The sequence below is a fragment of the Hesperophylax consimilis genome, unplaced genomic scaffold (genome assembly GCF_061612785.1).
Source record: "Hesperophylax consimilis isolate HC1 unplaced genomic scaffold, BYU_Hcon_1.0 scaffold_49, whole genome shotgun sequence".
Taxonomy (NCBI): domain Eukaryota; kingdom Metazoa; phylum Arthropoda; class Insecta; order Trichoptera; family Limnephilidae; genus Hesperophylax; species Hesperophylax consimilis.
The window spans coordinates 849-9,787 of NW_028301279.1; the positions used below are offsets into that span (position 1 = coordinate 849).

The window sequence follows — 8,939 nt, forward strand, 5'->3', positions numbered from 1 at the left end:
AAAGTTTTACTATTTTTTCAAATTTTTGTAAAATGGTCCATGTCCATAACATTATTGTCAATTCTATATCTATAGGTCTCGCAAGTTAAGTTGGCTTCATCACAGTACTCACACAGATGCAAAACTTACATACAGCGTGTTTCGATTTAAGATTGAAAAAAAAAACAATTGATGATTATTTCACAATTGAGAACTCTAAGCCAAAGCGTGTTGAAGTCGGTCACATAAAACTTATTTTGTTTTACGACATCGTTATTGAAATATTGAAGTTTATCATTTTTTTTTCTAAACTAATGTGATAATTTTCAGGATTGAATTCAAATGGGTAGGTATTCTTAAAAAAGACAATGGTATTGCTAACAATTCTTAGTCATTTATGTAAGAATGCTGTACATAACAAACTTCCATCGATAATGACCCTAATTCACGGAAATTACGGCAATTGGAATTTATACCTAATTGTTTTTCGGGGAATAATTATTATTCTGACCAGAAATATTTATTTTACAAAGCATGTTTAATGTTAATTTGATATATTTCCTAGAAGTATAATAATTATACTTAATTATTAACCCACATTTCCAAAATTTTATCGTTTCCTAGAATATTTATTTATCTATTTTAACGAAGGGATGGTTTCTTTATGTCTTTGAAAGAATCGCAAAGATGTGATTTTTTTTACAGGGTCATTTCGGAAAACATCAATAATTGCATTCAGAGTGAATGAGTGTTTTCTTCAGTGAGATCATAAGTAGGAGATTCTTTCCATACCATTTTTTAGAGAACATTTATAATTGTATAATTAGAATGTACACATTTATAAACCAATATATTTATGACATATGAGTTCCCAATGTTTATATGACTAGATATTTAATTTTAAATAAAGTACAATAATTTTTAGAATTTCTTAAGTAGTAGATTTTACACATTTATAAACCAAGTATATGACAAATGATTTTTTTTCAAGCTCGTTTTGGAGAACATTAATTTGTTAGTTGTTTCTTTATTTATTTTGTTTTGCGCCCAGAGGGCTTTTACATAAATAATAAAGGCAGTACATATTAACATGATAAAATACTTTAACATGAGAAAAAAATAGTATAAATAAAGTTATGATGGAGATAAAAAGTATAAAAGTATAAATGAAATGAAAATATAAGCAACAAAATTTTTAAGAACAGTGAGATAATATCAATAATTTACGATAAAAACTATCCCACTGGACCTTTAGCACATTAGTCAGAATCATCTAAAAGTTCACCTATACCACTTATTTCCCCACTGATTGAAGATCCCAAAGATGATCCAACGGAGGTATCTTCATCTGATTCCCCAAGATGTATTGTGAATTCATCAGTGTAAGTATCGATCTTGGGTTCTAATTTTTCGTATTTATCCTCTTGTTCCTTGACCTTTCTAAAAATGTCTTTGAATGTCTGGGCATTAATTGCGACAACTTCTTCTCCAAGTAAAGTCTGGACGGAATCCATCGTAAAAGTAACATTCTGACAGCTACGCATCCTTTTATTATTCCCCAACAGAGTTCGATTGGGTTCAGCTCCGGGTGGTATGGTGGCAGACGCAATACTGAGTGACCATGCTTTTCCAGCAATTGGTCCAGAATGTATTTCTTGACTCGTATCTTGTGGAGCTTAATAATATCATACAATATTGGTATTGTGTTTTTAATCGGATACGGTATTCCATGCTTTTCCAACCAGGTCAGCATAACTCCTTTTCTTGAACTTGATGTCGGGATCCTTTCGCATTCTTCATTGTGGTATGACGCATTGTCTATAACAAGCACAGATTTTGGTTCCAGATTTGGCAAAACCTTTTCCGTGATCCATTTTCTGTAATTGGCAGAATTCATAGCACCATGGTAGTCGCCAGTCCTCTGATCAGATTTAAATGTTAACAGTGCGTTGGGTACAAAACCATTTTCACTGCATGCATGAAGTATTATTAGACGTTTGCCTTTAGACACAGGAACTTTAGCTCCTTTATTGGAGTTGTCAGTCCACGCACGCGGTGTTGTATGTGTACTATGAATGTATGTTTCATCAGAATACACAATTGGACGTCCGTCATTCCTATATTCTTCTAATTTAGTGAGATATGTGGTACGTTTGTCGGATATCATTTTTTTCAATAAGCAACTTTCGGTTTGTTTCTGTTTTTCTCCATCGAAAACCCAAATTGTGAACAACTTTCCTTAACGTAGTTATACACCCTGCGTAGTCGATGTCCCCTTTCAGAACTCTATGAATCTTTTTCATCGTTGGCAAAGACTTATGAACTAAATGAAAATCATACACACATCTTCTAATAACTTCCTTATCGAAATCATCTACATCTGATTTGGTTGATAGTCTGCGTCGTTTCTTCCCTGGTGTGCTGAAAGTTGGTCGTTGAGTTGACGATGATGACGGTTGTGTTTCTGCTTCCTTTGCCACTCCAGTTACGATACGTCGAATACTAGTCTGCGATATTCCAGTTGCCTTAGACGTCAAATCATATAAGTCAGTCATGCTTAAAAATTGACCACCGTTTTTTATATTATGCATAAAATAATTAAAACGCGGAATAAAATTTCACGACTTTGTCCATTCAGTGATTTGCCACGTCCCGTTTTGTAACAGGACTCCATGATGTCGTAATAAATATTCACTTGCACACTTTAAAAACACTCTGTAAATCTACTAATTCGAATTAAAAATGATGAAAACTATTTATTATTTCAAATTCAAAAATTGGTAATTATTTCACTTGCGATATGTAGGTGCACGTATGTTTAAATCAAATTACGAACTGAATGAATAGGACACCCCGTAAGTATACCCCGTAACGGTATTGTTAAAACTTGCCTCTCTTCTAACTAGTTACAATAAGTGAGCGTAAGCAAGACAGAGAGCCTTATCGCGTTAGTGGGCGGCGCTTGACGTTCACACAGATAGACGAATACATCAATTCTAAGCATTTTTATTGCTTCCTTCTTTCGTTGCGTTACCTATACCTACAATAAGTTGTTTTATGTGACACGCTTCGTGTACACTCGGCAAACTTCGTAGTTCCGAGCCGCTTTGAGCCTTCGTGTTCACTCGGCAAACTTCGTAGCTCCGCCCCCAACCCTCCAGCAATGTGAGAACAGGCGCACCCACTTGCTTCATTGTAAAGAACATTTGATTTTCTGAATTTCAGCCAACGCGTTACATGAAGTCGCCCATCTGGTTGTGTGAAACAGTTGATTTATGTGTGATAAATAACATTTATGTGCCTACCGATAAAGTCCTTAAAACGTATTGTTTGAAAGGATGTACGGACAGAGACTATTCGACACAAGTTTCCAACCATAACCTCTGAGAGTCCATTTCGAGAATGGTGTTCAGCACGTATCATGACTACATCCTAAAAGGTATTCTATACTGCATCAGCCTATAATAATAATAATATGTTTTGTTAATTCGGTTAATCTAATAATTATATTTATTTCAGAGCGTAACATCTCAACCAGCAGCGTACCCGTTGCTGCACAGGGGATGCTACTAGAAAATGAAGGTACATATCTGTTTTATATTACTTAAAAGGGAATAGTTTTGTTCGTCTAATATGTTAATCTTTACTTCAATTTCTCAAGAACTATGATATATTTTTTCCAGAAATAAGTGCAGGACCCAGTCATGTCTTCTTTGCAACCAGCAGTGTCGCTCTTGCTGCACAGGGGATGGCAGTAGAACATGGAGGTACATATCTGTTTTATATTACTTAAAAGGGAATAGTATTGTTAGTTTTGTTCCTCTAATATGTCAATCTTTACTTCAATTTCTTCAAGAACTATGATATATTTTTTTCCAGAAATGAGTGCAGGACCCAGTCATGTCTTCTCTGCAACCAGCAGCGTTGCTCTTGCTGCACAGGGGATGGCAGAACATAGATGTAAAATATCTTGCATAGGTGACCCATATGATCCCACTAAGAAATTTGCTATCAACGCTCTTGAAATTCATTATGTCGTCGAGTATGTACTGAATTATAATTGCGAAAATTTATATCTTGTGCCCGTTATTGAAGAAACCATTGCCAAATATATGTTTTGATTGGCTTAATTGTAACGAACATAAAAAAAAATTATTCAATTCATTATCAAAATTACTGTACCATTTATAATCAATGCATGGTGTACCGATGTCAATAGAAAATTAATTCTCAAGGATACACTACCATACAATGGACCTGACTCCATGAAGAAAATGGCAGTACTGCAACATTTAAAATATGCTAAATATAGGAAGAAATGGTTGTCATAACTAATTTATTTTAATAAGTTAAAACCAATTAGGACCACAATTTGTTCCTATAAGCGTCTTTTAAATATCGTAGTACTGCCATGCTCCTCATTAAATCAGGTCCATTGTATGGTTGTGGTGTATCCTTGCCAATTCATTTTCTATTGACATCTCTATATGAGTACTAGAATAATAACGAAAAAATAAATATACCTACAAGTCAAATATTGTTATCGTTTGTAATTTTAAGCCAAATATTCTCTGATGCGGAGTTTACATTATTCAGTTTGGCTGTATTAGTCTGCAGCCCATTTTCAGTCACCGACTAGTGTTAATAAAAAAATAGTCGAATTAGTTTATTTCATGTCTAGTTTATATATAGTTCTACTTTTTTATTACATACTTGACATCATAATGAATATTCTCTCAACACCTTCTTTAAATTTTATTTACTCTTGTATTTGGTGTTTTTATTTGTTATTATTATACCCTATTTATTTATCAGGTGCCAATATGTATTGTTAAAACAATAACCTATTGTTAAATTTACTTTTCTGTTTACACTGTTACATTCTTTATGTTGTGTACTATTCCTAAGTTAAAAATATCTAAAAGGCATATAAATTTTTTAAAACTAAAAAGTATTATATACTTACTATTTATATATGAAAGGTATAAATATTTAAGTAATAAGATAAGTAGGAGGGAAACAAAAATAATAATAATGTAATTAGACGCTAAAACAGTAGGTTGAATTGTTGACTGCCTTAATGACATGTGACAAAATCACGTTAACTTCTCCTCCGGCATCTAGCTCAGAATAATACTTAAATATATTGCTGTTTTTATACTTACCTCTTCAGTCGTGTGTTCTGCCTTCTCGCCAATTCGTGTCGCTTGGGTGGGGACAAGGGAAGTGAATTTAATTAAGAACATCTAATAATTATGAGACTCTTTTATAATTAGGTTTGTCAAGTGTTAGTACTAAATCTAAATTATACTTAGATCTACTTACATCTATAACTTAACTAGTTGTCATATGGTTCGGATCACTTCTTCACTATTCGCATTGTCATTGTTCACTGTAGCTACACTGTTGTCACTGAGTTGGTTCTGTTTGATGGCCTTAGTAAGGCCGAAGTCCTAGGTGGCAGCTTCTGCAGTTCTGCAGCTCAGGCCCTCCCGGCCGCGTCTGATCACCGCACTTTCTTCGTCTCCCGCCCAACATTACGTCGCCGGGCGGAGGATAACACTTGAAAATCACTTTCTCTGACTCGACTGTAACTTCTTCATCCGCCGCCCAGCATCACACCGCTGGGCGGGGAGCGCGTACTTCACCACCACTCCTGTCTCGGTCTCCTCTCTCTCCCGCCTCGATCTTGACTGTCCTTCTTTCTTGAGCTCGTAGGACCTGTCGCCCTACCCCGCACTTCTCACTTCTTTCTTTACAACCCCCGTCTGTCAACACTTTCTTTGTCTTTGGGCGCACACTGCGGGACATACTCAGTATAACGTTCATATTTATTTGTGACGAAATTTGATTCGTCACAATACCCCCTTCGTTACAAAAAAAAATTATGGTTTTCTACAAACATAATTTTCTATTTCCCTTTTCCCACATGACAACCTTCTTATCTCTAAACATGGTAAATCTTAAATTATAAACAATTCAATATTCTAAATTTAACATTTCTTATCATTACTTATCCTCATCATTTTTTTTTCTTTTTCATCATATCTCATTTTCAACGACAATCTTTTTCGCTACACGCTCTTTCAAACCCACAACGAAACTCAAGTCAAAACATTTATCCTATCAATATAAAATAACATGAAAATAATAAAAGTGACAATAAAACACATTCAAATCAACGATGAATACTAACACCTCGACTAACATAAACACTTGTTATTTTAACCAAGCGATCTAATCCTCTCCAGACACTTGAGGATATAAACCTTTCAATTTTTGTTTACAAATTTCTTCCCAAGCATGTGACCAAAAACTAATGACAAGATTTTAAATGACAACATGAAATGACAACATTATTTATGACAATATTATTAATGACAACATAAAATTTTCAAATAATCAGGATAGGGAAGGAGTTGGGAATTCATACCTACCACTTCAGTTTAATTTCCCCTCAGTTCTGCTGGCATGTCTGAAGTATAATAGAATTCCATACTTACATACGCATAACTCCTTATCAATACACGTTGATCACTTAAAACTAAACCTTAGTTGTACTTTGCAAAAGAGGCCGTTACTAATCTTTATTCACTCCTCATTTACCTTAATCTATTAACGCCTACATCTTCGATAACAAAAACAAGAAATCTGGTGTACATACATAGTACATCTGAAATGAAATGAATGATAAAAAACTAAACAATATGTGGTAACAGAGTTGTAGTGTATCTCCCGACGTGATACACAATGGAAATTGAGCGCCATGTAGTTTCTATTACACGGAGAAACCACCAAAACCGGATACTCTGTCTCTCGTTCAACCGCTTTTAAGATGCAAGATGCAACCTCAACATGTCACATTTTATCATCCCTGCTGGCCAATGCTTCAATACATCATCCCATTTTATTTAAATTTTTCGCACTTTTACATATTTTACGGTCTTTTATCACGCGCGCAGAATTCTTTTCAGATATGGAGACGTTTAGGTACACACATACTAATTTCAACGAACGCGCGAATTTGTTCCACTCAAATCATGGAACGTTCAGTGCTCGCCTTCGTTTTCGCATTTTCGCTTGTGGACGCACTTCTACCAAAACCGGTATTTTATCACGCATGCAGACTATTCAGATATGGAGACATTTAGGTACTCTCATAGTAATTTCGTCAAACGTGCATATTTGTACCACTCAAATCGTGGAACGTTCAGTGCTCCTTTACGTTTCCGTTCGCATTTCACATTTTTTAACTTGTGGACGCACCTCTACCAACACCGGTCTTTTATCACGCACGCAGATAACTTTTTAGATATGGAGACATTTAGGTACTCTCATACTAAGTTCATCAAACGTGAGTATTTGTACCTCACAAATCGTGTCGGTGGTAAGTGCTCCAATTCGTAACTAACTCAGTTCGTCATCACATTCGCGCGCGCCTTTTTATTTTCTCATCTGCGCAGACTACTTTCCGAAACATTGCGAGACTTTAGATACAAGATAATGTACGGTTTCGCCGAACGAAGATATTTGTTTTCCTCAAATCGCGTTAAGTGAATTCGCCTTAACCTTTTCACTCCCCTCTCTATCGGTCGCCTTCCGCCATCAATTTTTAATTATCGGATTTTTACCGAACACATAAAATTGATCGAAATTGTGGTATGAAAATGAATTTCTCCGAATGACATATAGAAAATACATTGTTATTCTTATGCCGTTCATACACAGCAAATTTACATTTGCTGACTCAGCTTACCACAATCTTTGATTTGATGACCTTTGACAACGGGACAAATATATAATCCTTACTCAGGGTCAAACACCCCTGCCTAAAACGCAACAAAAAATAAACTCCGATGCGTACCTTAAAATCACTATCATTAATACATTTTAACAAAAAAAATAGCCACTTGACATCTCCCGACTTACTTGTTTTCTAAAAAATATAACATTCCTGAAAATATCTATCGGTGATGAGAGGATTAACAATCTCCAGGTACCTACAGTCCCGAATGTGTCAAAACGCCGAGTTTGTTTTATAATGATTTAACTGCCCTCCTACAAAAAATAGCACTTGACATGAGACGCATATTACGCATCTGACTTCGACCCAGTACATTTGTTTACACTATACAAAAAACGAAACACCCAAACAACGGTATGTAACTCGAGACAAAACATGACAAGAGCGAGAAACAGTACAGAAGATTAAATATAATAAGAACATGCAAATATTTACCTTGTTTTCATGGATGGGTTTTAGGAATGTCAATAACATTAGTGATAGATATAGTAAAATATCTAAAACCGCTTCACATTGGGCGCCATTGTATCAATACCATGTTAACATCTCCGGCATCTAGCTCAGAATCATAGTTAAATATATTGCTGTTTTATAATTACCTCTTCAGCCGTATACTCTGCTTTCTCACCAATTCGGGTTGCTTGGGTGTGGACTAGGGAGGTGAATTTAATTAAGAACATGTAATAATTATAAGTCTCGATTTTAATTAGGTCTTTCAAATCTTAATACTAAGTCTAAATTATGCTTATGTCTACTTACATCTAAATCTTAACAAACTGTCATATGGATCGGATACAACTAACTTCGTAGAATCTTCTGCGTTCCGCGGGGGCGTTTCCAGGCGCGGTGTCGTCCGAATGCAACAATGGGGTTGTGGCGGTGGGCAGTGGGTGGCGCGCAGTGTTTACTATTTTGGTTTATCACTATTTAATGTTCACAAGATACATCGGCACTTTGCAGCACTTTCCGTTGAACTGTTAGTTTTGCAATGTTTGGTTGACACTTTAAATCGCAACAGCACTTTACAATACGTTCGTTTATTATCCTCTTTTAGTAATGTCCATTTCACTTTTTTAGTTTAACCGGCGATATCGATTGTCCACTTCGTACAACTCACTTTCTTTGTTTCTTAGGAACCTCTTCCTAACTAGCTCGT

At 35.3% G+C, this 8,939-nt stretch overlaps 1 pseudogene; it reads right to left on the reverse strand.

The window, feature by feature from the left end:
- Nucleotides 1-1,238: 1,238 nt before the first annotated feature.
- On the reverse strand, nucleotides 1,239-2,113 carry LOC149408852 (uncharacterized; annotated as a pseudogene).
- Nucleotides 2,114-8,939: the final 6,826 nt, after the last annotated feature.